Source organism: Megascapheus bottae, unplaced genomic scaffold (assembly GCF_031878675.1).
Source record: "Megascapheus bottae isolate mThoBot1 unplaced genomic scaffold, mThoBot2.hap1 H_2, whole genome shotgun sequence".
NCBI lineage: Eukaryota > Metazoa > Chordata > Mammalia > Rodentia > Geomyidae > Megascapheus > Megascapheus bottae.
Genome location: NW_028327859.1, coordinates 1,170,516 through 1,196,130, shown reverse-complemented (window position 1 = coordinate 1,196,130; position 25,615 = coordinate 1,170,516). Strand labels below are relative to the sequence as shown.

Here is a 25,615-nt window from a genome sequence, read left to right as displayed (position 1 = left end):
TCCCATTTTTCTCTCCTTTGAGATACTTGATTTTCCTTTGATTTTGTGTTGTGTCAGCCTATGTTTGTCCTTTTCTTTCTTGCTTAAAATTTTGTTTTGAAAATTAAGTCACTGTACAAGGGGGGTTTCACTCCTCTAGGCGGTTTGTGAGAGCAATGTCATTTGACCAGCGTTGCCCCTTTCACCGCTCTCCTATCTCTCTCACCCCCACCCATCACCTGAATTTACCTAGTTCCATTTCACACATTAAATATCATGATTACACTTGCCTTATTTTGTTTTTTAAGTATTTAGGTCCAGACAACGGCAAAGGACAAAAAGAGATTCCTCGTAGAAACCTAACAGCGGCTGGGGTTAGAAGGAAAGAGGACTGTTGGAAGATTGCTATTGCTCCTAGTCCCTCAAACCCCCAAACCTGGCTAGCTGAGAAACTGCTCCTCTCCCCGGCCATCCATCCTTCCTTTCCTCTCTGGGAATTGAAACCTGGATGCCATAATTGAAAGCCAGTGTACTGAGCATAACACATCAAACTCCTGTTAACACCCAGCCACCAGCAAAGCTGCCTCCTAACAGCTCTGTTTTCCGCCTACAGTCTGTGCAAGGGAGTGGAGCCATCACACACACTGCATGCTAAAGGCCGCAGCCTTTGTCTTCTCCAAGTTCTGTCTGTTTCAGAGGCTAACATGCAGCAATTAGTCTAATTAATGTGAAACAATGAGCTGTGTTACCACTTATCAAATTGATTGTTCCCCTATCAAAACAAAACAGGCTGGCTTTTTGATGTAATTTCAAGAGATGATTTGAAATGTCATGTTGCTGTAAGCCAATTACCGTATGACTAGAGTCATGGTCAACAGAATACATAATTAGCATGAGTTTGGGAAAGGCTGCTTACCGCTAGTATGTTAATTAACTGTCTTTTGTCATAAAACAAAAAGGTTGTAGGGAAGGTTTTGAAATAGGTCTTTTTTATTTACTTTTCTTTGTGCTAATCAGTGTGAAGCATGACAATGCAAAAGAATAGAAAATTTTAATACCACTGTTTCAAATTAATTAATACTCAGCTTCAAGGTCAGACCTACTGTACAGACTGTAGGCTGCAGTACCATTCACCTCTCCCTAGTCCTGCCCTGGTGTGTCGTATTACTCACGGAGTTAAATTAAGTATTGGGTAAGATTCCCATATAAGAAATGCTGAGTATCAGGAAACAAATCCCCTAATAGACTTCTTTAGGGCTCACTTGCTTTTGAACTGCTAGAGCTGGACAGCATTCTGTTGCCCTGGGAATTACATGCAGGCATCATCTTCCCATTTCAATCTTGAAATTTACTGAGAATAAACCCATCATCAAACGACGTGATTGCCTTTACCTCACTATGGCAGAGAGAGAATGCATAATGGGTACCTGTGGGCTTGTAAAAGGAATCCTATCTGCCAAGTTAGGGCTCCATAACTTCTGGGTACTTTCCTGTCTGGTATATGAGAGCCTAGCAATCTCACATTTTGATGAAGGACCCTCTTTTGGAGCTTCCACGCATTCCGAGGGCAGCTGTAATCAGTTACTGAGAGTTAATGATGGGGTGCGTGGTCACCTTAAGCCATGGCTTGGCATGCATGTGTGAAGAAGCTGACTGTTGTGTTGGAGAACTTCTGACCTTAATCTTTCAGCATCTCATGTCCTTGTTTTACTTGCAAAAGGTCCTCTTGGCTGTCCCACAGCTTTCTATGAGATACATAGTGCTATTTAGAGAATAACCAGACTCTTTTCTTCCTTGGTATTTTTTTTGTGGGGGGAAGAGGGAAGGGATTAGGCTGAAGTCTTGAAGTTCTGTTAGAATGATTCCATGAGTAAAAAATAATACAATTTGAGATTATCAAGTTGAGTTCGAAACCTGAACTTTCTGGCCTACATTGTTTTTACATTTTTCCACAAAGTTTTGTCCATTTATGTTATCAGTAAAACTACGTAAAATTTATTATTAAAAAGTACCAAAAATCAACGTTAATAAATTCTTAAAAAAAAAAAAGTACCATCTTGCTTGCACCAATAGTGGCTTATACTTGAAACCCTACCTACTCAGGAAGCTGAGATTTGAGGACTGAGGTTGAAAGCTAGCCTGGGGATGGCTAGTCCATGAGACTCTTGGTTCCAAGTAACTTCCAAAAGCCTGAAGTGGTGCTGAGTGGGCTCAAGTGGTAGATCATTAGCTTTGAGCAAAATATCTCAGGGACTGCACCCAACCCCCAAGTTCTAGCTCTAAGACCAACAAACATCCATGTCAATACACACACACACACACACACACACACACACACACACACACACACACAAGTACTTTCATTTTTGTTCTGAAATTGGGGTTTTAATTCAAGGCCTTGTGTTCTGTCCTAGCTTTTGTTTTGGTTTTTGTTTTCTAGTCCTTTTTGGGCCTTGTACTGTCCTTGAGCTTTTTTGCAGAAAGCTAGTATTCTACTTTGAGTCACAGGACCACTTCCCATTTTCTGATGGTCAATTGGAGATAAGATTCTTATAGACTTTCTAGCCCAGGCTGGCTTCCAAGGGCAATCTCAGTTCTCAGCCTCCTGAGTACATAGAATTACAGGCATGAGCCACTAGGGACTGGCTCACTTAGCTGCTTTGATCAGGATTGGAGCTCTACCATGTTAGATACACACTTATGGCTAATTGGAAATAAGTCTCATGGACTCTTTTTCCCAGTCTGGCTTCAAACGGATCCTCAGATCTCAGTGTCCTAGGCAATTCAGATTTAGGTATGAGCCACTGGAGCCTAACTAAAGAGTGGTTGGGATGCAATGCTTCAGTTCAAGGCTACCACCCTATCCCCTACCCCAATGCTTCTTCTTTTGAAGTAAGGATTTCTTATTTTGTTGAGGTAGGGTAAAAAAAATTGGGGTATAGTGTTTGAGAGAGGGCATCTCTTCTCTGTGCTAGGAAGGAGAAAAGTTCCCATCTTACTCTTCATTCCTCTAGGTAGTATTCCTTCTTTTGCCAATGTAAAAATTCATCATGAACTGTGATTATCATTTCCAAGAGAGTAAGGATGGAAACTTAAGAATTCTGGTTATGGAGTCACAATGGTAGCTAAACATTTGTTAAAACTTCTGTAATGTCTCTAAATTCCAAACACAAATTTACTAAGTTCTTGATTAGGCATAGAGACTCTGAGTGCTGGCATATCCCCAGTTGGAATCTAAAGACCATTAAGGCCCTACAGTGGAATGGTATCTTAGAAATGTACTTCCCCAACTTTCATCCCCATGGTGGAACTTGAAACACCAGTCCTGACAGGTTGAAATGAGGTATGGTTCAGGAGAGTCATTTCTTAGGTAAAATGTAGAAAAACTCCAGATAATTTCTACAAAGGCTTGGGATGAGGGCTGGTAGGAAAAGTTAGCATTCTTGATGTGTGAGTAGCATTATTGTTCTATAGCTTGTATGCATCACCATAGTTAACCACAGCCAGAGCATCGATTCCTCAACAGATTGAGACAAAGTCCGTGTACACTCACTTGACTAGGAAAAAAATATCCTGTCTGATCTGAGAATTGAATAAGTTCTGACTAAAAAAAATGGCTGGTAAATTTAAAATGAGAGATCTAGATATGGTCATATTGGGTTTAGTAACAGCCAAGTGCTCAAGTTTCCTTGTAAATTTATTTTTTCCTGGGTCAAGCCCAAACTAACCTAACTAAACTTTCTTTTCTTTTTCTTTTTCTTCCCCTTTTTTTTTGGCGGTCGTGAGGCTTGAACTCTGGGTCAGGGCATTGTCCCTGAGCTCTTCAGTGCAAGGCTACCACTCTACTTCAGCCACAGTGCCACTTCCCAAAATGCTTCCTTGAAATGGAGGATAATATTTAAGCGATCAGTGTGTTTGGAACATAAGATAGTTCTTCAAAGCTAAAAATCCTTCAGAAGTGTTTTCGTTAGGCTTTCAGCAAACCTGAACAATTCCTGAAACAGAAAAGGTGCTCAACAAAAAAAAAAACTATCTTTTCGTCAATGTGACTAAGAGCCCAGCACAAAGCCCATACAATGGTGGGCCATGTCACCCCGCTATAGAAGCAAGCTCTTTGGAAGGGTCCAGCTGAGCACAGTGGGGTTACAGGGAGAGGGCACTCCCCACAAATATACTGTTGAAATACCAGATTCTCAGCTTGCCTTCACCATCTTTCATGAAGGTAAAAATCTTTTTTTTTTTTTTTTTACTTTTTATGTCAGAACAAATTGGACAAGTCTCAAATCTCTTCTTTTTTTCTGACTTCAATGAGATGGTCAGGGAATGAAGAAGAGAAAGATGGAGAGAGGGAGGGAAGCAAGACAGTTCAGTTCACATGAAAGCATTATTACTTCACCACATGCCTGGTAACTGTCCCTGGGGACTTTCGGGATCTTTTATACACAGTGACCATGAAAACAGGACAGCAGCAGGGCCAGGTCACCCAACTGCTATCATTCAGAACCTTCCTCAAGCTTGCACCAGGTTGGCACTGATGTCTTTGTGCAAACTGCAGAAAGACCTGACCCTCACTGTTTTATTCACAGTTGAATCCACATGTGTGAAATTCATGCATACAAAATACTATGTATGCAATATGTATGTGTGTATATCTGCATATACATGTATAGCCATTTTATTTAAAATGTTGCCCCAATTCTACAAAAGAATATGGGAAAAATAAATTGTCTTGGAAAACTGAAACTTTAGCCCTGATCAAAGCATACTGATTTTGTTTTGAGAAACCAGTATACTGGACTGAATGGTGCAGATCTAAAGAGCTTGAGTTCTATAAAGATTCCATAAAGGTTCTATAAAGAGTCTTAAAAGAGTGTTTAAGGAGGAGGCAATGGTTCCTTCTTGAGGTGATTGATATCGAAAAAAGATGGAACCTATTAAATAAAATGAGATAATATAAATATTTCAGTTAGTCATTATCATCTCTTATGATGATGAGAAGATATTATCATCATACTTTTTATTCTAACTCATAAAAATGGTCAATCTTCCATATTTGTAATGGGCACACAAGTTTTTAGTTTGTTGCAAAGCTCATATAAATCACTCAATATTTTCTATACAAATATAATAATTTCTGATTTTGAGGGGAAAAAACAAGTCTTAAAAACCATTAGTCAACTCTAACATATCCTATGGTCATTTGCATGATATATGCACTTTCAGAAAATAACATAAACTTTCTGCATATTCATTATGAGTAAGATGTTTGACAATCAGGAGGAAAAATAGCAAATTTGTTCTTGAGGATTAGGCTCCAATTGGTTGAATTTCAGCATCAACTGGGCAATTTTACTATTAAGTCAGCAGAAGTGAGTTCTTACACACTCTGCCACTTACTAGCAGAGAACATTAGCAAAGGGAAAAGAACACGCTAGAATAAATTGTGCATTATTTCTGGCATTAGTTAAAGGAACAGAGCATTATAAGAAAAAAAATACAGTACCATTGATTTTTACAGGTGTTTAATACAGATAAGCTGAAAAAAGGGTTTCCATTTTAAGCCCAGTGATGGCTAAAGATGCATTCAAATATGTTCAAAAGCAATCTAAAGTCTCCTAAAATGGTGTTTAAGCTATTCAGGCCAAACGTAAATAGTTTTTGTGGTAGTACTGAGGAAGATAGACAAACACAGTGTCCAAGGACCTGACTCCAGCACACTGCTGGCTACCTCCCAAACAGGGGTCATTAAAACACAGGCAATACTGTTTATCACCTGCATGATCACGAGTTATTTGGAGAAAAAGAAAAGTCACGGCTGTCCTTAGAAAGGTAGGAGGCATGATTACCTGCAAGCCTTCCCAACCCAATCTGAAGAAAAGATGATGAAAGAAACAATCAAGCCGAAGACTCAAATATATACCGGCGTTATTATACAAGGAAAATCTGTGTCTCTTTTAACTTGAATTGTTTCTAGCCTATTTCTTTAAACTTAGAATGAGACCCCTTTTTTGTTGTGTGCTTACCCAACAGTATTAGTTAGGTACATTTAAACATTTTATAATAACCAGATTTAAGGAAAAAATAAGGTTATAGAGGGCTAGTGATATAGTTCAATGGTAGCTAGATATGCATGGTTGGCATGTATAATGGGTTCAATTCCCAGGATCCAAAAAACAAAGCAGGGAGTAAAGAGGGAAGATATGTCTACAAACCACTGAATGGGAAGTTTTATATGTTCTTTATTTTGAAATATTCACAGCCTTCTGATTTCTCCAGGGCCATTTGTTCACATAATAGTTTGGATATAAACAAAAGCACCTGTTCTTGACCACAGAGACTCAGAATTCATTTATGCTATGATAAGATGGCAGGCATGCTTGCTTTCGGCATTTTAAAATGTTGTACAAAGAGGTTTCAATTCAACATGGGCACTGGAGGGTCTTGCCTGTCATCCCCAACAGTCAGGAGACTGAGGTCTGAGGATTAAAAGGTCTAAAACCAGCCTGGGCAGAGAGATTCAAGAAACTCTTACCTCTAATTAACCAAGAACAAAAAAAAGGTGGAAGTGGTCATGAGCCAGCTTTGAGCAAAAAGGCCAAGCAAAAACCTGAGGCTCTAAGTTCAAGATACAGTACAAGCACACAAAAAGTCAATTTATGAGTAATGGATATTTGATCACTGTCACCTTTCCATTGCTTTCCTTTCCCACAACCAGCCCAATCTTCTCCTTCCCTTCAAGTTACAGAGCTTCGTTTTCACCTATGTACATCAAGTATTCTTGACTATGTCTGTATTTCATCTTCGCTTTAGCAATCTTTCTTCCACAGTAATAAAATTGGCTCATTCTGTGTCAAATATAGACCTGAAATACCTGTAGCAGCACGCTTTTGTAAAGGTTTGGGCTTTCATTGCTGAAGAATGAACGCAGAGACTCATACATACCGGGAAAGCATTGTCTCTCTGAGATATGGCCACAGCCTTCTTGTACTACTGTCTCCTCTCTGTGTTCTGTGGGAGAGATCATCTCCCCAAATCCCTGTTACAAGTATGTTTATGTCCTAACTGATCACACAGCAGGGTTTCTCCAATGAAATTGGCAAAGCTCCTGTGGTCAACTACTCCCCAGCCGGCATAAACCAAAGCTTGTCTCCTATGCCATATGGCCATGAAGATAGATAGGGCTACCAGCAATGAGAATAATTCCCCCTATACAAAAAATACCAGCCTCATGACAAGTATTGGAACAACTGCAAAACATCATGTTAACTGAGAGAAAACAAACTGCAAAGCTGAGCAGCTAACTTTGGCAAAGTATGAGCAGGCAGCGTAACCAGAGCTAAGTTGAAAGAGTTTACTGTAAAGGCGCCCAATCACCCACAGATCTCGTGAGCACTGGTGGCTGACTCATGTCCTGGAGATGCTAGAACAGAAAGATACCATCACTTGTTAAACACATGATTGGATCAGCCAAAAATGAGGGCACTTAGAATGTGAGCCTTGCCAAACCTGGCCAGTGAGACTTCTGGACATGAAACCCTCTGTCTGTGTCAGAGTTTCCACACGTACAAGGTCATGGGATGCCTTAGGTCATAAAGAGTATTAAAGGAAAACTGTCTTATCAGCACTTAAGTGATATTTTGAAATTGATTACATGTGTAATATTATAGAAGCTAATTATAATGATGTAAGGAATAGACTTCAAGTCAAAAGAGACAGAAATTCAAACTATGTTGAGTTATAAATAATATAGAATTAGACCTTATGCAGGTGAGATGATGATTGCAAGAACACCAATTTTGTATACAATCATTTAGTTTTGAACAGAGCCTTAGCATGTTTCCCCAGGCTGGACTCAAACTCCTAATCCACCTTTCTCAGTATCTAGAGTACTGAGAGTATAGGCATGTACCACTATACTTGGCTGAGCACAAGTTTATTGTTGTTGTTATTTGCCACTCCTAGGATTTGAACTCAGGGCCTGGGCACTGTCATTGAGCCTTCTCAAGGCTAGCACTCTACCATAGTACCACATCTAGCTTTTTCTGTGTATGCGGTACTGAGGAATCGAACCCTGGGCTTTGTGTGTGTTAGGCAAACACCCCTAAGCCACACTCGCTAGCCCAAAAGTTTTAAAAGCTGGAAGTTAAGCCAGATATGGCATGTCTATAAAATGGAGGAAATACAAAATAGGAAAGTATGTCCTGCCCTTAGGTTAGCTAGGCAGCAGACGACACTGGGCCACAGACAGTGATTAAAGTGTCCACCAGTTCTTATATATTATACTCATGTCAAGTGTTTCAGATTTCCTTTGGATTAGACCATGAGTCCTAGTTACTCTGCTAGTACCTTTCCAGACAAGCACGCTTTCATGTGAAACTGTTCTTCCCCTCCATGATGCTTGTGAGTTGAGGAATAGATCTTACTTGTATCTGCTGGTGTTTGTTAATGTATCATGAACTTTTAGTGTGGCATCTGATTTAAAATAAAGAGATTAAGCATGCTAATTTGTCATTTATTTTCCAATGCCTGCTTTCCTGCCCACAGCAATACAAATATCCCAGGAGCTCCTCAGCCCAGTTTTGCAATTCTGCTGAAAGCTGTGCTAATGTGCCCAAAAGGCTTTGCTCTTGGAGAGGGGGGGGGGGGGGGAGGAGGGGGAGAGGGAGGGGGGGAAGGAGAGGGAGAGGGGAGAAAGAAAAGCAAAGCTCCTGTGGTATCCAGGACAATTCTGTTGTCATTTACTGAAAAGTGAGTGCATCCTCCACTGTGCCCCCTGCCCTCCATACCTCCATCACTCATCCAACCACTGGGCCTTGTCTAGTACTCAAACCAAATTAGCAGCTTGGCTGAGCTGTGGCCCCACCAGCTGACCTGTGCTTACTTAGAGTTTTTTAAGAGTAGAAGGTAATTTCATCCATAAAACAAAATTCACAACCCAGGGGCAACTTGAATTATAGGGTAACATCATATGCAAATGATTATGTGTATGTATTTGGGGAACTGTTTCAAAATCACTTAAGTAACTCAAGAATTCAACTCTGTTTTATCTTCTTCTCAAAAGAAAAATGGAGAGAAAGAACAACTCATCATTTAGTCAACTCCAGGTATTAACTTGAAATTTGTGAATGTAGTTTCAACTCATTCTTAATAGAAGAGGCATAAATATCCCACTTTGTCTGTGCTTTTTAGTCTAGCCTTATACATGGTTTTTAAACTCACCATGTAATATTTCTGTTACCTTCTTCATGGTTTCACTTTGAAAATGTGCTTTTTGTGTGTACCCCAGGAGTTTCTGTATGGCTTAAGGCAAAAGAGAGGATCATATCATCACAACTCTGAACTGTAAACATTTTTTCCTATCTTTTTCTGCTCAAGGCTCAGAGCTCATTTTAAATGTCTGCAGGTACTTTCAGAAATATAAAAGAGTCCACAGAACACTCCCCCAAATTATGGTTTTCCTTAACTTGCCAATTTCACATCAACAAAATAAACCTTAGTTTCTTTTTTTTCTAAAAGCAAATCTAATCATTATAGGTGGGAGAAAACACTACTTTAAAAATATTGTTATTTATTTCATATAGGATTGGATTCAAGGATGAGATGCAGCAGTTAATCTCTATGAGATTATTTTTTACCATTATTTTCTGAAATCCTTCTTGGGTTTAATTAAGAATAGGAATGCTCATAGCTTTGTATGATAAAGGGGCATATTTTAGTGGTTAGAATAATAACATGGAATTCAGGAAACATGTATTCTAATCTTGACAAGTGGTTATAAGTGAGCTCCTGAGTTACAGCCTCAGTTTCTCCATGTACTACAAAAGAAAAGCATCTCATATACCACAAAAGTGGCAGTTTCTGTGTGGTAACATTTTTGTAAGCTCTGTGACAGGTACTGAATGAAAAACTTGAACAAAATGATCATTTACTCTTTTGAAGTAGATAATATTAAGACCCTTAATTTTTTCTTTTAAGATACAGAAATGTGAATGGCCCGAGTTCATACAATTAGGACCTAACTTCTGAGCTCTACCCATGAGCCACATGGTTTCCTACTCTGTGAGCTTCTGTATTCACTACACCACTTTGAAGAACAGAATTTACTGTATACCTAGTCCAGAAAATATCCAGAATGGTGGCCCCAGGTTTTCTCTTTCCTATTGGGGGTAATGGGCCACCTGCCTTGCAAAGAAGACCACCCAGGCTGAGGTCTTTCTGGCTTTGCCACACCTGGCAGCCCCTAGATACTGCAGTTGCTTTATCTGTCAACTGAACTAAGACATTTGTGTTGGGTTCAGAGCAGCTGGTGGAGGGAGGCAGGCTCAGATTTCCGCTGAACTGAACACAATGAAGTAGCCTTGTCACAGAACCATTACGAGAGCCCATGATCATTGGTTAATATTTGTAGCATTAGTGTGAGATCTATTTAAAACTTCTCCCTCCCAGCTCTTAAATGCCTTCCAAAGGGGAAAGTTCATCCAGGGGTCTATCGGCCATATGCTATTTGGTGTCAATTTTGTTTTTCTTTTTGCATGTTGAAGAGCCAACAGAAAGAAATGAGCTTTCCGAGGAAAATGTTCACGAATGCTGACAGCATGGACACCAAACAGCATGCTTGCAAAGTAGGAAAAAGCAACACTAGGATTCCTCTGCTCAAATCCAGTCTCTGCAGAAAAAAGCAAACTTGAACTCAAGTTGCACAGATGCTTCTTTCACAATGAATATTAAGCTGAGCTCATCAAAGTACACGGCCAGAATAGAATCAAAAGGTTTGAAAAGTCTCACCACAACATATACTTAGAGTGTAGTATAAAAATATACCACCTTCATGAATGCTCATTAGCAACTATAATCATTTGATAATATGTTTCATAATTTTACACTTAATGAGAGCATGGAAAAATAATGACAAGTAGAGGTAGTGAAGCATATATTGATCTGAATATTGTAAATAATCCACAATGCATATGTATTCCCAAACAATGTGTTACACATGATACATATACAATTTTGCAAGTGTCAAGTAAAGAAAAAGAGCTATTGATCTTCACATTTCCTAGACTTGGTTAAACAGTAAACAGTAAAATAAAACTTTATGGGCTCAGTCCAGAAATAAATTAGCCATAAACAAAAATGTGACAGTAAAATAACCATACTTTCAGAGATGCTTGAGTACTTTCTGTGGGAAGAAAATTTGGGGGATCACGGCTAACTTTCCTGAAATTCTAAAGGGTTTCCATGTAATATCTGGATCAGTCAACACTCACATTTAGAAGACCTAAAGTAGATTAAGAAAATCTTAGCATCTGCTAGTATCTAAGGGATATGAGAAGGGGTGGGGGGAATACCATCCATGATTTTTTAAGGTCTTTTGATAAACATCTCCCTATAAAGGAACCTGTCCAGAAGTTTCAACACTACAAATTTTCTAACAAAGAAAAAAAAACATGTCATCTTCAAAGAAGAAATTCTGAAGCAATGTGAGACATGTATGTACCAAGCTTCACTCTCTTACAATCTTGAGAGGTATCTTATCCTTGTTATATTGAGATACTCACCTCACAAATTACTTGCATTCTTTGGTTCATAAAAAGAATATCACGAGCACAATTAAACAATCATGTAGTAAAGCATCCAGAGTATAAATTATTATTGTACAAGCAAAACAAGGACCCTGGGGGTTGACACAGACCAACTTCCTTAAAAGAAGCAATAGTTGGGGCCAGAAATGGTCCCCTAGGCACACATCACATAGCATCTGGAAATTGTGAAAGAACAGAGAAAATTAACTCTTCCTTCCTACCAATATTGGAAAAAAATAGCTTCCAGATGCTAGAGAATTGATGAACTCAATGCTTGGTGTTAAAAACGTATCTCACTAGAATCACCCATGTAACATAGAAGTATGAAAAAATGTACAATAATAGCTTTCAGGAAAAATGAATTAAGAACATATTGTGATCAGCTCCAGCAACAAAAAAATAACAAAAAGGAGAAAGATTAAGAGGCAGCATATCTTTAGAAATTGTAAAATGGGTTTATAGGTCTTCTAATAACAACTTTTACTCAAACCTTACATAAACAGGCTTAGAGGATACAAATATTATGTGGGCTATGTGAACACTCCTGGTCCCTAATCATGTTTAGGGATTACTTGACAGAAGAGACACATTTCATTCCTATTGGGCTAGGGATTATGGCAAAGAAACATCTAATATTCCATTTTTTAATTTCATGCATTTTTTATTTACCTTTAATGATGCTGTATATATTCATCATCCTGAAATATTAAAACAGTATGAAAAAAGTAATAAATTGGTAGAAAATTTAGGGAATAGGAATGCAACAGCACGCAAATCATACACTATCAAGTGCTTGATACACATTTAAAATTACTGCCTACTACGGCAAAGCCAAATTCCTGGCAGATTTCTGAAGCACAAAGTCACAATAAGAAGATCAGCAGAACAGACTGAAATAATAGAATATTCATCCCTCTAATCCATATGCAATTCTTTAGGGCTTTTTTTTTAAACAATGCATATGAGGTCTGACTGTATTCCAGATTTAAATAAGTTGTCTCTCTCCTTCCTGCTCATCTCTATTTTTATTTTTTAAATGTATATATAGTTATCATTTTCTGCACTACTGCACCAGCGATGACAAGGTGAGCCCATTTTTCTCACACCTCAAATGAAACAATAGCATTTTTAAACAACACAGTTTTTTTTTAAGAAAAAGATAGACATTTATTCATTCCATTAAAACCTCTCGAAATTGCTTTTGGGAAAGCAAGTTGTCCTCGTTCATGGAAGAAATGAAGTGGTATTTTAAATTATTTAATTATCAAATTAACATGTCGATGATATAAGGCAAGACTGCAGCCAAAGAAAGTAAAAGCCTGGCATTTCATTATTGCCTCACTCAACTTTCCCACAGGGAGCATCCAATATGGTCACAAGGAAGACAAAACTGCCAAGGAGTAAACCATCATTCCCAGAGTAGATGTGGACACCACGGGGAGAATGCTCAACCTTGGGAGAAGGAAACATTGGCTGGATATCAGGTGTCAGCAAACAAGTTCCATGACACATTTTCACCCTTCTACCCCCATTCCATGTTCTATTTGCCAGGAGTTAATTGCTTTTTTCTAGGGCCTGTCATAGTTTTGAATTAGCTTCTTTCTGTTAGTTTCTTCTGACATTTTCCCTTATTTTTACTTTTAAATATTTTTGGCAATACTGGAGCTTGAATTTAGGGCTTTGCTTTCCACTGGCTTTTTTTTTTTTTTGCTAAAATCTGTCTGGTGCTCTACCATTTGAGTCATACCTCCCTATCTAGCTTTTTGTTGGTTCACTGACAATAAGTGTTTCACAGACTTTCCTGCCTGGGCTGGCTTCAAATCATGATGATCAGATATTGGCTTCCTTAGTGGCTAGGTATGAGCCAGGGGTGTCTGGTGGCATTATCCTTTCATGAACACTTATTGTCTCTTCACAAAGAGGGAAGTCAACAAAACAGAAACTATTTTGGATGCTTCCTGATTCTTTAAAGTCTCCCACATACTCCTCTTCCAAGGCGCTTTTTCTCCCATTTCTGCCAAAGAATTTATGAAGGAAAACTTCTTATGCTCAAATCCTATCCTGCCTTTGCCTTGAAAGGGTTAAGTTAGGTCCTTATTTCTTCACTGGTCACACATTCACATTTAATGGGGGCATTTACTTTTTTTTTTTCTTCAGATTTTACTGAATTTATTGAGTCTAGTTGGCTGTTTCTATTTGTGTTAAACACACTGCATTCCAGGTCACTACTCAAATCAGCCACTATAAGATATAATGAGTTCTCACTAATAAATAACATTAAGTAGAGAGATAGAACCATTGAGAGTAATTAGAGGGGAATCAGCAAGCCCTACCACCACTACCATTGAGAATGACAAAAGAAGATGTACAGCTTTGTAAAACAACAAAAATATTTCTAAGCTACAGAAAAGACACAAGACAACTTCATAAATGGAAAGCTACCACTATGGCCAGATGATATAAAGACATGAACCAAAAAATAGGGGTAAGTAGTATGAAAGACTTCTTTACTAACAAGAAAAGCTGTTTTACATATAGAAAAAACCTTTATGCTCACCTGTAATAACACACACACACACATCCACATCCACATACACACCAGTAAGATTTGAAATGAGAAAGAAAGCCAGAAGAAAGTTCTTCAATTCCAGAATACTATAAAATCCTTTTCCAGTCCCTCCATGTCATTGGCACGGCAGTTGTAGCTTCCCATGCCCTCTCAACCCAAACAATGCATTCTAGGGTCAATAAGCTGAAAATTACCAATTAAAGTCCAATTCCTTCTTGAATATTTTAAGCAAATGCCTTCATTCCCCTTTAAAAACATAAAGAAATGATGAGAGGAAAACTTCAAACCGTGGAAGGATAAATAGCAAGAGGACTTGAGGATGACACAACAGAGAAGCCGACCATGCCATCTATCTGAGCAAATCATCTGTGTCCTCTTTATGAAACCATGGTCTTTTCTATAGTATGATATCATTTTTTTTCTCCACCAGCTCAGATTCTCATGCTACTTAGTATGCCTTTTGACTCTTAGCACTGATTCAAGAATTTAGAAGTGTTCTCAAGTCCTTGTGTAAACCAAGATGTGTCAACCCAGGACAGGTGGCTCAGCTGTTGTGAGTTTCTTTGTTGACTACATCTAGCATTTGGCTAAAGCCTCTTAGAAACAGTACACTGCTTTGCAGTTAGCCCCTTAGACTTGTTAGAGTTAATAAATCACCCCCATAATTATAACTGCTGATAACAGATCAAGGGAGAAGATGGGAGAAGAAACAGGGGTAAAATTCAGTGAAATGTTTCAGTTCTAATACCCACCCTCAACTCCATTCATGAAAGTTTGCCTTCCCTTTTTCATGAGGTATTTCCACCCTTTCCTACCAGTTCTCTCTGGATGAGTCCGTGAGCGTTGCTTTCTGGCCCTTGTGGACTAGAAGATTTTAGAGCCTGACCTGGTATTATAGACTAAGCTACAGGTATGTTAATGAATGCAAATATATGACCTAAAAACTATACACCAGTGTTTAGCCAACATCATAAAATATTTTTTTTCAGTCCTGGGGCTGTAATTTAGGGCCTGGGCACTATTCTTGGACAGTTCTTACTCAAGGCTTGTGCTCTGCCACTTGAACAGTGCCAGTTCCAGCTTTTTCTGTGTATATAGCACCAAGGAATTGAACCTAGGGGTTCATGAATGCTAGGCAAACACTCTAGTAGGCTACACTTCCGGTCCAACATCATAAACTATTGAAAAAAGAAGTCACTGACAACTGCAACTCTCTTACCTGGCCAACTGCTCCCTCTTCTCAGAATAAAGTGAGGTTTCCCTTTCAACAATTTAGATTTCTATTCTTTCAAGCTATCCTCGCTCATGTTTTACCTTTTTCTTTTCTTTTAGATTTACTTTTCTCTCTCTTGAACCTAGTTCTCTACTACTTGAGTCACAGCCATAATTTCATTTTTTCACTAGTTAAATGGAAATAAGGGTCTCCTGGACTCTCCTACACAGGCTGGTTTTGAACTGTTAGACTCAAATCTCAGCCTCCTAAGTAGCTAGCATTACAAGAGTGAGCTACTGGTGCATGGCTTCTTTCCCCTTTCTGGAGTTGCTATTTAGAGGATGTTCTAGCTGCTAAGAAGCTAAGGGCTAGATCTTTGTCATAAAATTCAACCATCTTTCAAGTATTTTGTAACTGTCCTGATAAACCTCACAACCTCACTGCAGATTTGTTCAACTCTATCCGTAGAGTTGCAGTTTTTTAGAGTTTTTGAAGATGGAATGCTTTGACAATGAATTTCAGCCTATGTACAGCAATGTGTACATTGCTATATGGCCTGCATATAGATCCTAAGTGACTATATCATTTCCCAAAATGCCATTGTTCCCAATGACATTAAAGTCATTATTCTGAACTGGAGTTTCTTTCAGAAATAAATACTGACACCCTGTAAAAAGGATCTGAATGGATAATTATAAAGAACATAAAATTATTACATTGAGAGGAAAATAGGTACTGATAATTCCAACTAAAAATCATAAAAGACATGATCAACAGCAAAAGAAAGTTCATCTCCAAAATAAGCAGCGGTACCTTAGTTGTCCTTGTCATTCTTGGCAAAAGGTTCAGAAGCTCAATAAAGCAAAAGACAGACACATGGTTTTAGAGAAGGAAATACATTTTACTGGTCTTTCCCTTCTAAAATTAGTCAAAAAACCATCAGCACACACCTGTTCTTAGTAAAGTGTATTGGACAGGTGTGTGGAAGGCTAAGGTTAAGTCGAGGGGGACTTTCTACTTTGCCTTTGACATATTCCAGGTTTCAGTGCCATTTTTTCCCTTTGTTTATCCAAATGGGCCAGTGACTGTTGAAACACTTGGGAGTACTTAACTAAAGCAAATAAAGCTCTTGAACTTTAAATACCCAACCAGAGGAGCTACTGTCCTGTAGGAAGTCGCTTGGCAAGGCTCAGAATCATTTGGAAACTTTACACAATCCTTCAGAATGGCAAAGAAACCACACAACCTGATGCAGATCAAACTTAGACAACAATCCAATGTCAAGATTGGAGATAAGGTGTAAAAGAACAATGTGACCACCTTAAAAAGTGTTCGCTTTCTTTAATGTTTGTTGTTGAGATTAAAGATGGAATTTTACTCAGTCAGAGAAGGGAGAGAGAGTGACTGACTTGCATCTGGGCCTTCTAGATTTTTGATTCACCTGTGATAAGAACCAAAATAAATAAATACTAAAAGAAGAACAAGCTTTACATGAACAGCCAGTTTATCTGGATTTCAGTCTCGGCAGGCATGCTATCTGAAGGAAAAAGTACCAGCTGCAAGAACTTTCCTAGGCCAGTTTCTCATCTACAAGATGCCTAGATGCAAAGACTCTTCTCAACTCAAATAACCAATGGTACTCCTGTTTAGTAGGGTAACAATAGGGAACGGGTTGATTTGTATTTGTAGAGAACGAATGTCACCACCAGGCACTTAGTAGGCCATACCTACGACCTTAGCTCAGGAAGTTGAGATCTGAGGATATAGGTTCAAAACTAGTCTGGGCAGAAAAGTCTGTGAGTCTCTAATCTCCAGTGAATTACCAAAAAGCCAGAAATGAAAGTCTAGCCCCAGTGATGGAGTGTCATTCTTGAGTGATAAAGCCAAGCAAGACTTCAAGGCCCTGAGTTTAAGCCCCAGTACCAGAAAAAAGAAAGTTACACCGTAGTGTTGTATTAAAATTTATAGAAACTATTCCCAAAGTACAGACAGTTGAGTCTTTGTGTTGGTTCTTTAAGAAAGTCCTTAATTTCTTTTTTTCCCTGGTGATTTATGTAGGTGTTAGTTTTGTAATGGGGTAGAGATGATGGAGGGATTCATTCCTTTTTCTTCCTTTGAAATTCCAAAATCTTCAGTTAGTTAGTATTGAGACATGGTTTTGAATAATTAGAAAAAAATCATACTATACAATACATACACACACACAGCCCTTGTTCTCTTAAAAATTATTCTTAGCACTTGAACTCATTAGGCTTTCTTATTATTCACTCCTGGTGCTCTACCACTTATGCCATATCTCCAGTACAGCATTTTGCTGCTGAATTGGAAATGGAGTCTCATGGACTTTTCTAACCAAGCTAGCTACAAACCACAATCTTCCATGTCTCACCTTCTTGAGTAGTTACGATGACAGGTGTGAGAAACCAGTAAAACTCATCCTTGTTAAGAAAACTATATAACCTTGTTTCTTCTTTTCCATTCATTTGAATTCTAGCTCCTTTCAACGTTCAGATTTTGTAATGATTTTCTAACTGATCTATATACTTCTTATCTAAAGTTTTAGCTCCACTAAAGTTCAGGCTAGAATCCAAACTTTTTGAAGGTATTAGTCTCAAAAAAAGATTTCTCAGGGAAACTTGAAACGGCTACCAACCAAGTATTATTTCATAACAGCGAGTATTAATGTAATGTTCACATTGTTTGCTACTGATGGATTAGCCTGCATTATAAGATTACACAAAACTGCTTTGTACACATCCTTTACAAAACAGACTGGAACTCTATAAGACTTAGGAAATTCATGTTATTCCTTATTTATCCCTTTTCTGATGTGATCACAATGATGGAGTCAAGTCCAAGGAAACTGTAAAATAGTGTTCTTTTGCCTACATTTTCTCATTGGGAACAATACCCAATATCTTTTCCCATGCTCTGTGGTGGTTTAATTTTTAATTATTAGAAAGAGAGGCAACTACCAAATGATATAATGTAGTTCTTAGATCCAAATTCCTATAGGAATGGTTTTTGAAATTCTCTGACATTCTAGATTATAATTGGCTTTTGCTGCATAAAATGGTTGGCTAATTTAAATGGGTAGAAAAGCAAACATTCTTTCCTAGAGTTTATGAAGTGGTAAGCCTATTTCTTAGCATGACGAACTGTGTGCCATCCTTTCAAACATAATGTTCCACACAAGAAATGTTAAAGATGCCACGCACTTACCAACCTAGTATCTTTGTATGGTGGACTTTAGCATATATTTCTCTGAGAACTGAAGATGGAGAGCCACAAGTCACTAAGTCTACTGCGTTTATTATCCACCTGTGCCACCTTACTAATGAAGAATAGTGTTTAAGCACAAAAGCACATGGCTTATGTGCATATAATCCTGCTTGAGACAAATACTGAACTAGCTGAGGAGGTTTGAAGGGGACAGCCATATCACAATTATATCAAAAATCCTGTCCAGGATAACTGGATCTACCTATTTATTTCAAACTAGAACATTCCTTTGTCTTCATGATCTAATTCCATGATGCTATGAAAGTCAAGAAAATAATGGAGGATCTCTTCCCCTCTCATGACAAATGGTGTGGAAATGCAGGTATCATTACTTCCATGTCAGTCCCAGAAGCCTCTGGGCATAGAAACAAGTTCTTCCAATCCTCCATGTCCTTTCAAGGTGGGATTTGAATGGAATAATCACTGACCTGGGCCTTTGAACCCAAAACTTTCCAATCAGTTCTAGTATACCTAAATATTGCTTAGATGTCCTGTTAGTAAAAATCTGACTGGAGTAAAAATTAAATCAAATTTTAAAAAATCAGAATACATTGGAATGGATGATAACCTCCATATTGGGTTTTTATTTATTTTTATTTTTTTGCCAGTCCTGGGCATGAGCTCAGGGCTTGAGCACTGTCATTGGGCTTTCTCAAGGCTAGAGATCTACCACTTGAGCCACAGCACCACTTCCAGCACATATATATATATATATATATATATATATATACATACACACACATATATATGGTACTGAGGAATTGAACTCTGGTCTTTGTGCATGCTAGGCAAGCACTCTACCACTAGGCCAAACTCCAGGCCCCCACATTGGGTTTTTATAAGCAATTTCTGGGATACTGTAGATACAATACATATTCTAAGATGCTTTGCAAATGTAGTGTGTTAAGAGAAATCAGGTCTTCCAATTTGTTAGCATTGTTTTAGAAAGTAAGAGGAAAGGAGAGCAAGAAAAATCTGAGATAGTGGTTTCTAAGTTATATTTAATCAATGTAACTTAAGTGGGAGAGAAAGATGTTGCATGCAGGAGGCAAATAAATCTAGGCTTATTAATGAGGACATTTCAGGAATGGAGACCTATAGACGGTGTACAATCAGTATGTCAATGAATATTGTCTAAAAATGCAATACTAATAAAATAGGTTTATCTGGATAGGTAAACAAATGGTCTGATGAAACGGGGACTTGGGGACAAATGTAAAGAGTGGAATAATGGTAACTGGGCCACCTATTGACCTTGACTTTCTAGTGCTAGCTGTGAGATCAGGGCTCACCAGCCATATCAAATGGAACATAGTTTACAGCCTGGCTCTCAAGGCCAGATAGGTGATAAGCAGAGGTTATTGACAATAATGCTATTGTACTAATATAATATGATTGGCAATCACATGACATTCTTTTATAAACACTTCCCAATTTAATTTCATCCCTATAGTAATAAATTCCTGAGTTTGGCATTATTGATTCCATTTTACATAATAGGAAACTTACCTGAGGGTAAAAGAGTTCATCTTCTTGAGTCAAAAGGTCTTGATCTTAATTTTAGGCCAGACTCCATAAATTCCAATTTTAGACTATATCCCAGAGACTTAAGTAGAAATGGCATTATTATTGCTTCGGGTTTGGGGTACAGAAAGGAACTTGAAATTCTTAAACCAAAGTATTTTTCCAATACTTTGTTTTAGAAGGGATTGTGAGCTCCACGACGATCAGTTGACCTTCAGGACCTACAACTGGAGGAAATTTTTCATAGGGACACTTGAAGCTTTTTCTTTCCCATTAGAAGGCGGTGGGAGGGGGAGTGGTCTCTGCTGTCTGTCACAGACAATGACATTGAAACACTGATCGCTTCAAAACTGTTAAGAAAAATAATAGCTCAGATCTCCAGACCATAAAAGTCTGCAAGGATTACTTATACTTAGTTTTAATGGTAACTGTCTGAGCACTATTGGATAAAGGGTGAATTTTTATTTTCTTCTTTAGGTTTGTGGCTATTAAACTATGTTGCAATAAATAGTCATTAGCATGTTCCTCAAAAAACTTGGGCAAAGAATAATATGGCAATATATTGATCTGATTATGTTAGTTGAGAAAGAAATCTCTAAAATAGCAATAGTTGCCTTGTATTTCTCCATTGCTTCCTGCTTCCCACTAACTACATGACCTACATTAATAGATTCTCCTAAATTCTTCCCCCAAAACACAGAAATAATAATACTCATCTCCTTATAAAGAAGTGTAGTTTTTCAAAATTGCTTAGACCTCCATCATTTTCCCTTAATAAACAAACAGCTTACATATATCTGAATAATTCTAATAAAAAGAATCACAAAAGGATAACAGGTAGGAATGCAGATGTTAGAGAAAAGAAAAGGTGAAGACTTGGTGCCTTGAAATCAGCTGGTATGTAGGAGATCCACTGAATCTGCTATGCCATAAACTAAAGGCTAAAGTAAGTTCGGGTAGAGTAGTGTTTATTTCTAATAGAACAGAAATCAGGAAAGGTTTTGAATATAAGATGGTATTTGGACTAGGGCTTTTGAAGATGAGTTTTTTCATAGGTTGGAAATTGGGGGGTGTATGTTTAACACAACAACAACAAAAAAAACAGGGACTTTGGATTCTGTATCTCTTACTCTTAGAATTATGGCTCCTGGAGCATTTTCCACTGTTTTATCCCTCATTAGTCTCTGCTTAAATCTATACTATCTTGGTTGAAATTAGCAAAGATAGAACATCTCTGTGACCCAAGATAGAAACTGAGCTTGTATTTTGTATGTGGGGACATTTCTACATTGTCAGAGAGGGAAGCCTTGACCTGATATCTCCTAGCTATAAGGAATGTGGGTTCTTTACCATTTAAATATATATTCTACAAATTTAAGAAATGAAATCCCTTGATATAATGGGATAGCAGTATAATCCTCCTAGATCAGGACATGGAGGCAGGAAAACCTTCAGGACAAGGCCAAACCGGCAAAGGTACTGAGATCCTATCTCAAAAACAAAATATAAACAGATGGGCTAGGAGTGTGGTTTAAGTGTTAAGATGACTAGTTAGCTAGTCAGAGGCAGGCCCTGGGTTAAATCCCCAATACTTCAAACAATTGAAAGAAGCATTAGCTTTGTTTGGCTGCTTTTGGTTTAAAACCCAAACATATGGACTTGTTTACATGCTTGCTTGCTTGGATTTCTGAAGACAAGTGTCCAGAGGCCGAGAGAGGCCATGCAATCTATTTTGTACATGTTACACATGCCAAGGAAGGCCGTATTAGAAGGTTATTATTACAAGTACATAGCAATAGTTAAGGGCCTCATAAACATTTAAAAGAAGGTAAATCAAAATAATGTTTCCAGACAGACAGAAACACACCCCCCCCGCACCCGCCACACACACACACACACACACACACACACAGAGGTCTTAATTCTAGTGCTGTAGGTTACTATCGTTTATGTATTGGCCTTTCTATTTTCTACAAGTTGAGAATACTCAGGCACAGGAAATTGTATGAAAAAAACACAGCTGGCCATCAAAAGTCATTTTAAAAAGTGTTTTGTACATCATCAACAGATGACACTGAAAGTTGTATTTCAGCAAACAGTACCTTTGTTCTTGTGCTTTCTGGGATGTTGGAACTTTTCTATGAAACAATCATGTCCACAATTTCACTGGCACTCATCTCTCTCCCTATTTCATTCACTAACTCTCACCTTCTAGTTCACATAGTAAAACAGTAGACTATGGTGTGGCTTTCAGAGAATCTTTGTTAACCCACTGGTGCCCACAGTGAGGGATATATATGCATATGTATTTATGCAGAATTAAGAATTAGCCTATAGGACAGATCAGGAGATCATATCTTATCCACATTGAAGGCTAAAATCAAGAAGATGATATTTCCCGGACAGCCAGGCAGAGGAGTGAGGGTTTGATGATAAGACTCTATCCCAACAGAAGCTATTGGGCATCATAAGTGTTTCTTATCCCAGCTATGATGGAAAGGGTAAAACAGGCAGATCATTGCCAGACACATACTTAGGCACAAACAACAAGACCTTAACACAAAATACCCAGTGTAGGGAGAAGATATTTACCAATAATACATCAGACAAATGCTTAATATCCAGTATCTATAGGGAACTCAAGAAATGAATCCCCTCCAAACCCAACAAACCAATCACTAAATGGGCAAGGGAATTAAAGAGAGACTTATCAGAAGAAGAGGTTAAAACAGCAGAAAAGCATATGAGAAAATGCTCATCATCCATGGTCATAAAGAAAATGCAAATAAAAACAACCTTACCCGAATAAGAATGGCCAAGATTTTGAACTCAGACAATAACAGATGCTGGCAGGGTTGTGGAGAAAAAGGAACCCTACTGCATTGCTGGTGGGATTGTAAGCAAGTTCAGCCAGTCTGAAAAACAGTATGGAAGTTTCTTAAAGAACTGAAAATACACCCTCCCTACAATTCCACCATACCACTCCTGGGCATCAATCCTGAACAATATAATCCAGCATATGATAAGAACACCTGCACTATTCACAATAGCCAGGCAATGGAAATAATCCAGAGGCCCTACTGCAGATGAATGGATTCAGAAAATATGGTATATATATATATATATATATATATATATATATATATATATATACAAACAATGGAATTCTACATAGCCAACAGACAAGACATTGGCAGGGAAGTGGATGAATCTAGAGCGAATCAAGTTGAGTGAGACAAGTCAAGACCAAAGGAACAAAAGGCGCATGGTATCCTTAATATGAGGCTATTAGATCCAAACAGTACAAGAGCGAGGACTCAATATTTGTGTACCCAATGCTATGGACATGGTATTGGAAATATAAACACAGCTACATGGACATAAAAATCTATGACTCTATAAACATAATGTTTTATTACATAGATTACTATGTGTCTATGACATGCAAGCCCTCAGCCTAATTTTAATTATGTTCTAAAATCTAAGTGCCAGTGAATGCATATAGAGATTCCCTTTTTGAACACTTGTTTGTTAAACACGTCATTTGAAATGGGATGTAAAAATCAATGCTAATAAATTCTTTAATAAAAAACTACCCAGTGTAAAAAAGGGGGGAGCGGAGGAATTCAGGCATAGTTCAGTGATAGAGCATTTGTCTAGCAAGTGTGAAACCTGGAGTTCACACCTCAGTTCTGTCTAATCAGCAGAAGCTGCAGCAGCAGCCATCTATAAAAATTCCTGCACAAAGCGGAGGTCCTTCAGCTTCTTTCCACAGATGTCAAAAACAGTGGGATACAGATATGTTCAGATGGCATTTATTTTGTTGCTTTACTTTAGACAACTGAGCTCAGTAAATAAGAATCATATTAGCAGAAGAAGCATGAGATTCAGGGTCCAGGAGTGGGTCCTAGTGGTAGAGTGCTTGCCTCTATGTATGAAGCCCTGGATTCAATTCCTGGGTACCACATACATAGAAAAAGCTGGATATAGTGCTATGGCTCAAGGACAGTGCCAAGGCCCTGAGTTCAAGACCCCCGATTGGGAAAAAATAAAAATAAACATGTGGGATTCAATATATAGTCAACAGCCCCTACGTTTGGACTATGATTAGTACTTGAAGGGGACTTGAATGCCCACCATACTGGAGTGGGGGGGGGGTGGAATATCTCTAATGACAGGAGGGGACAATAAATATCATCATCATTGCAGGCCATTCAATGATTATCATTGTAATAAATTATTTCAGGGTTATTTTCAATTTATTTCCATATCACCACCTATAATCTCAATCCAGTCATTGCCATATTACTGATGGGAAAAATTCAAATCTAATGCACTCAGGTTGTATTTCTAAGAAGGCTGTAGTTGCATAAGCCACTAAATAAGGATATCACCATAGGCCTGTCTCACTCCAAAAACCACATTTTTTTTTTGTGGGTTATAGGGCTTGAACGCTATCATTAAGCTCTTCTGCTCAAGGATTCCACCCTTGAGCCACAGCCCCACTTCCCATTTTTTAGTGATTAATTAAAGAGTCTCTCATTCTTTAGTGCCCATGCTGGCTTTCAACCAAGATCCTCAGATCTCAGCCTCCTGAGTTGCTAGAAAACCCACATTCTTAACTACTCTACTTGGCTATCTTTTCACCTGAAAAAAAAAAAAAAACCAGATGTGTATGCCAGACACTAGGCTCAGATCTGAAGTGTATGGTTTGAAGCCAGCCCAAACAGGCAAGTCCATGAGATTTTTAACTCTATAATTAACCAGCAAAAAAAAAAGCCAGAGTAGAACTGTGGCTCAAGTAGTAAAATGCCAGGCTTGAGCAAAAAAAAAAAAAAAAAAAAACCAACAACAACAAAAAAACAAAGAGACAGTAACTAGGGTCTGAATTCAAGCCCTAATACTGGCATAGAGGAGTGGCAGGATTTGTAAGGAATGGAAACAATATCGAACTCCATTCTATCCAAAATGAGCCATCCAGAGGTTTGAGTGAATGTGCTTTGTACCACTGTGTCCATGAGAACTACACACACACATGCCTACAGTCTGAATCTGAATGCAACACTACAGTGCATTCAACCCAAGGCGCCATCAGGGCTGGGTTCTCTTCAAGTGTTACCAATTCATGGACCGATTAGAGGCACATTAATAACAGAGTTAATATGAAGTGCTTAATGCCTCCACATCAGTGACAAATTCGACTCAGCCAAATTCCGTGACCACTGAGGCCACAGAGGAACAATTTGGTAGATTTCATCAACAGTTCTAATTATGTTGCTGTCAAGTCGAGAAGGAAGTAATCTATAACTGGGGTACGTGGAGACGGTGGCACCCAAGAGTAATTTATGCCCAAGACACAGGGTCCTTTTTGTAGTTAGTGTGCACAATGCTTGACTAACAAGTGAGTTCAGAAAGGAATAGATTAAGGGGAACGCAACCCTCTGGGTTGAAAGGCTTGTCAGGGGG

The 25,615-nt window shown here is 38.3% G+C and overlaps 1 protein-coding gene across 4 annotated transcripts in view; it reads right to left on the bottom strand.

Moving 5' to 3' along the window:
- The window catches only part of LOC150038951 (estrogen-related receptor gamma), a 540,901-nt gene that overhangs the window by 287,914 nt on the left and 227,372 nt on the right, over window positions 1-25,615 (bottom strand). The gene's annotated exons all lie outside the window — the stretch shown is intronic.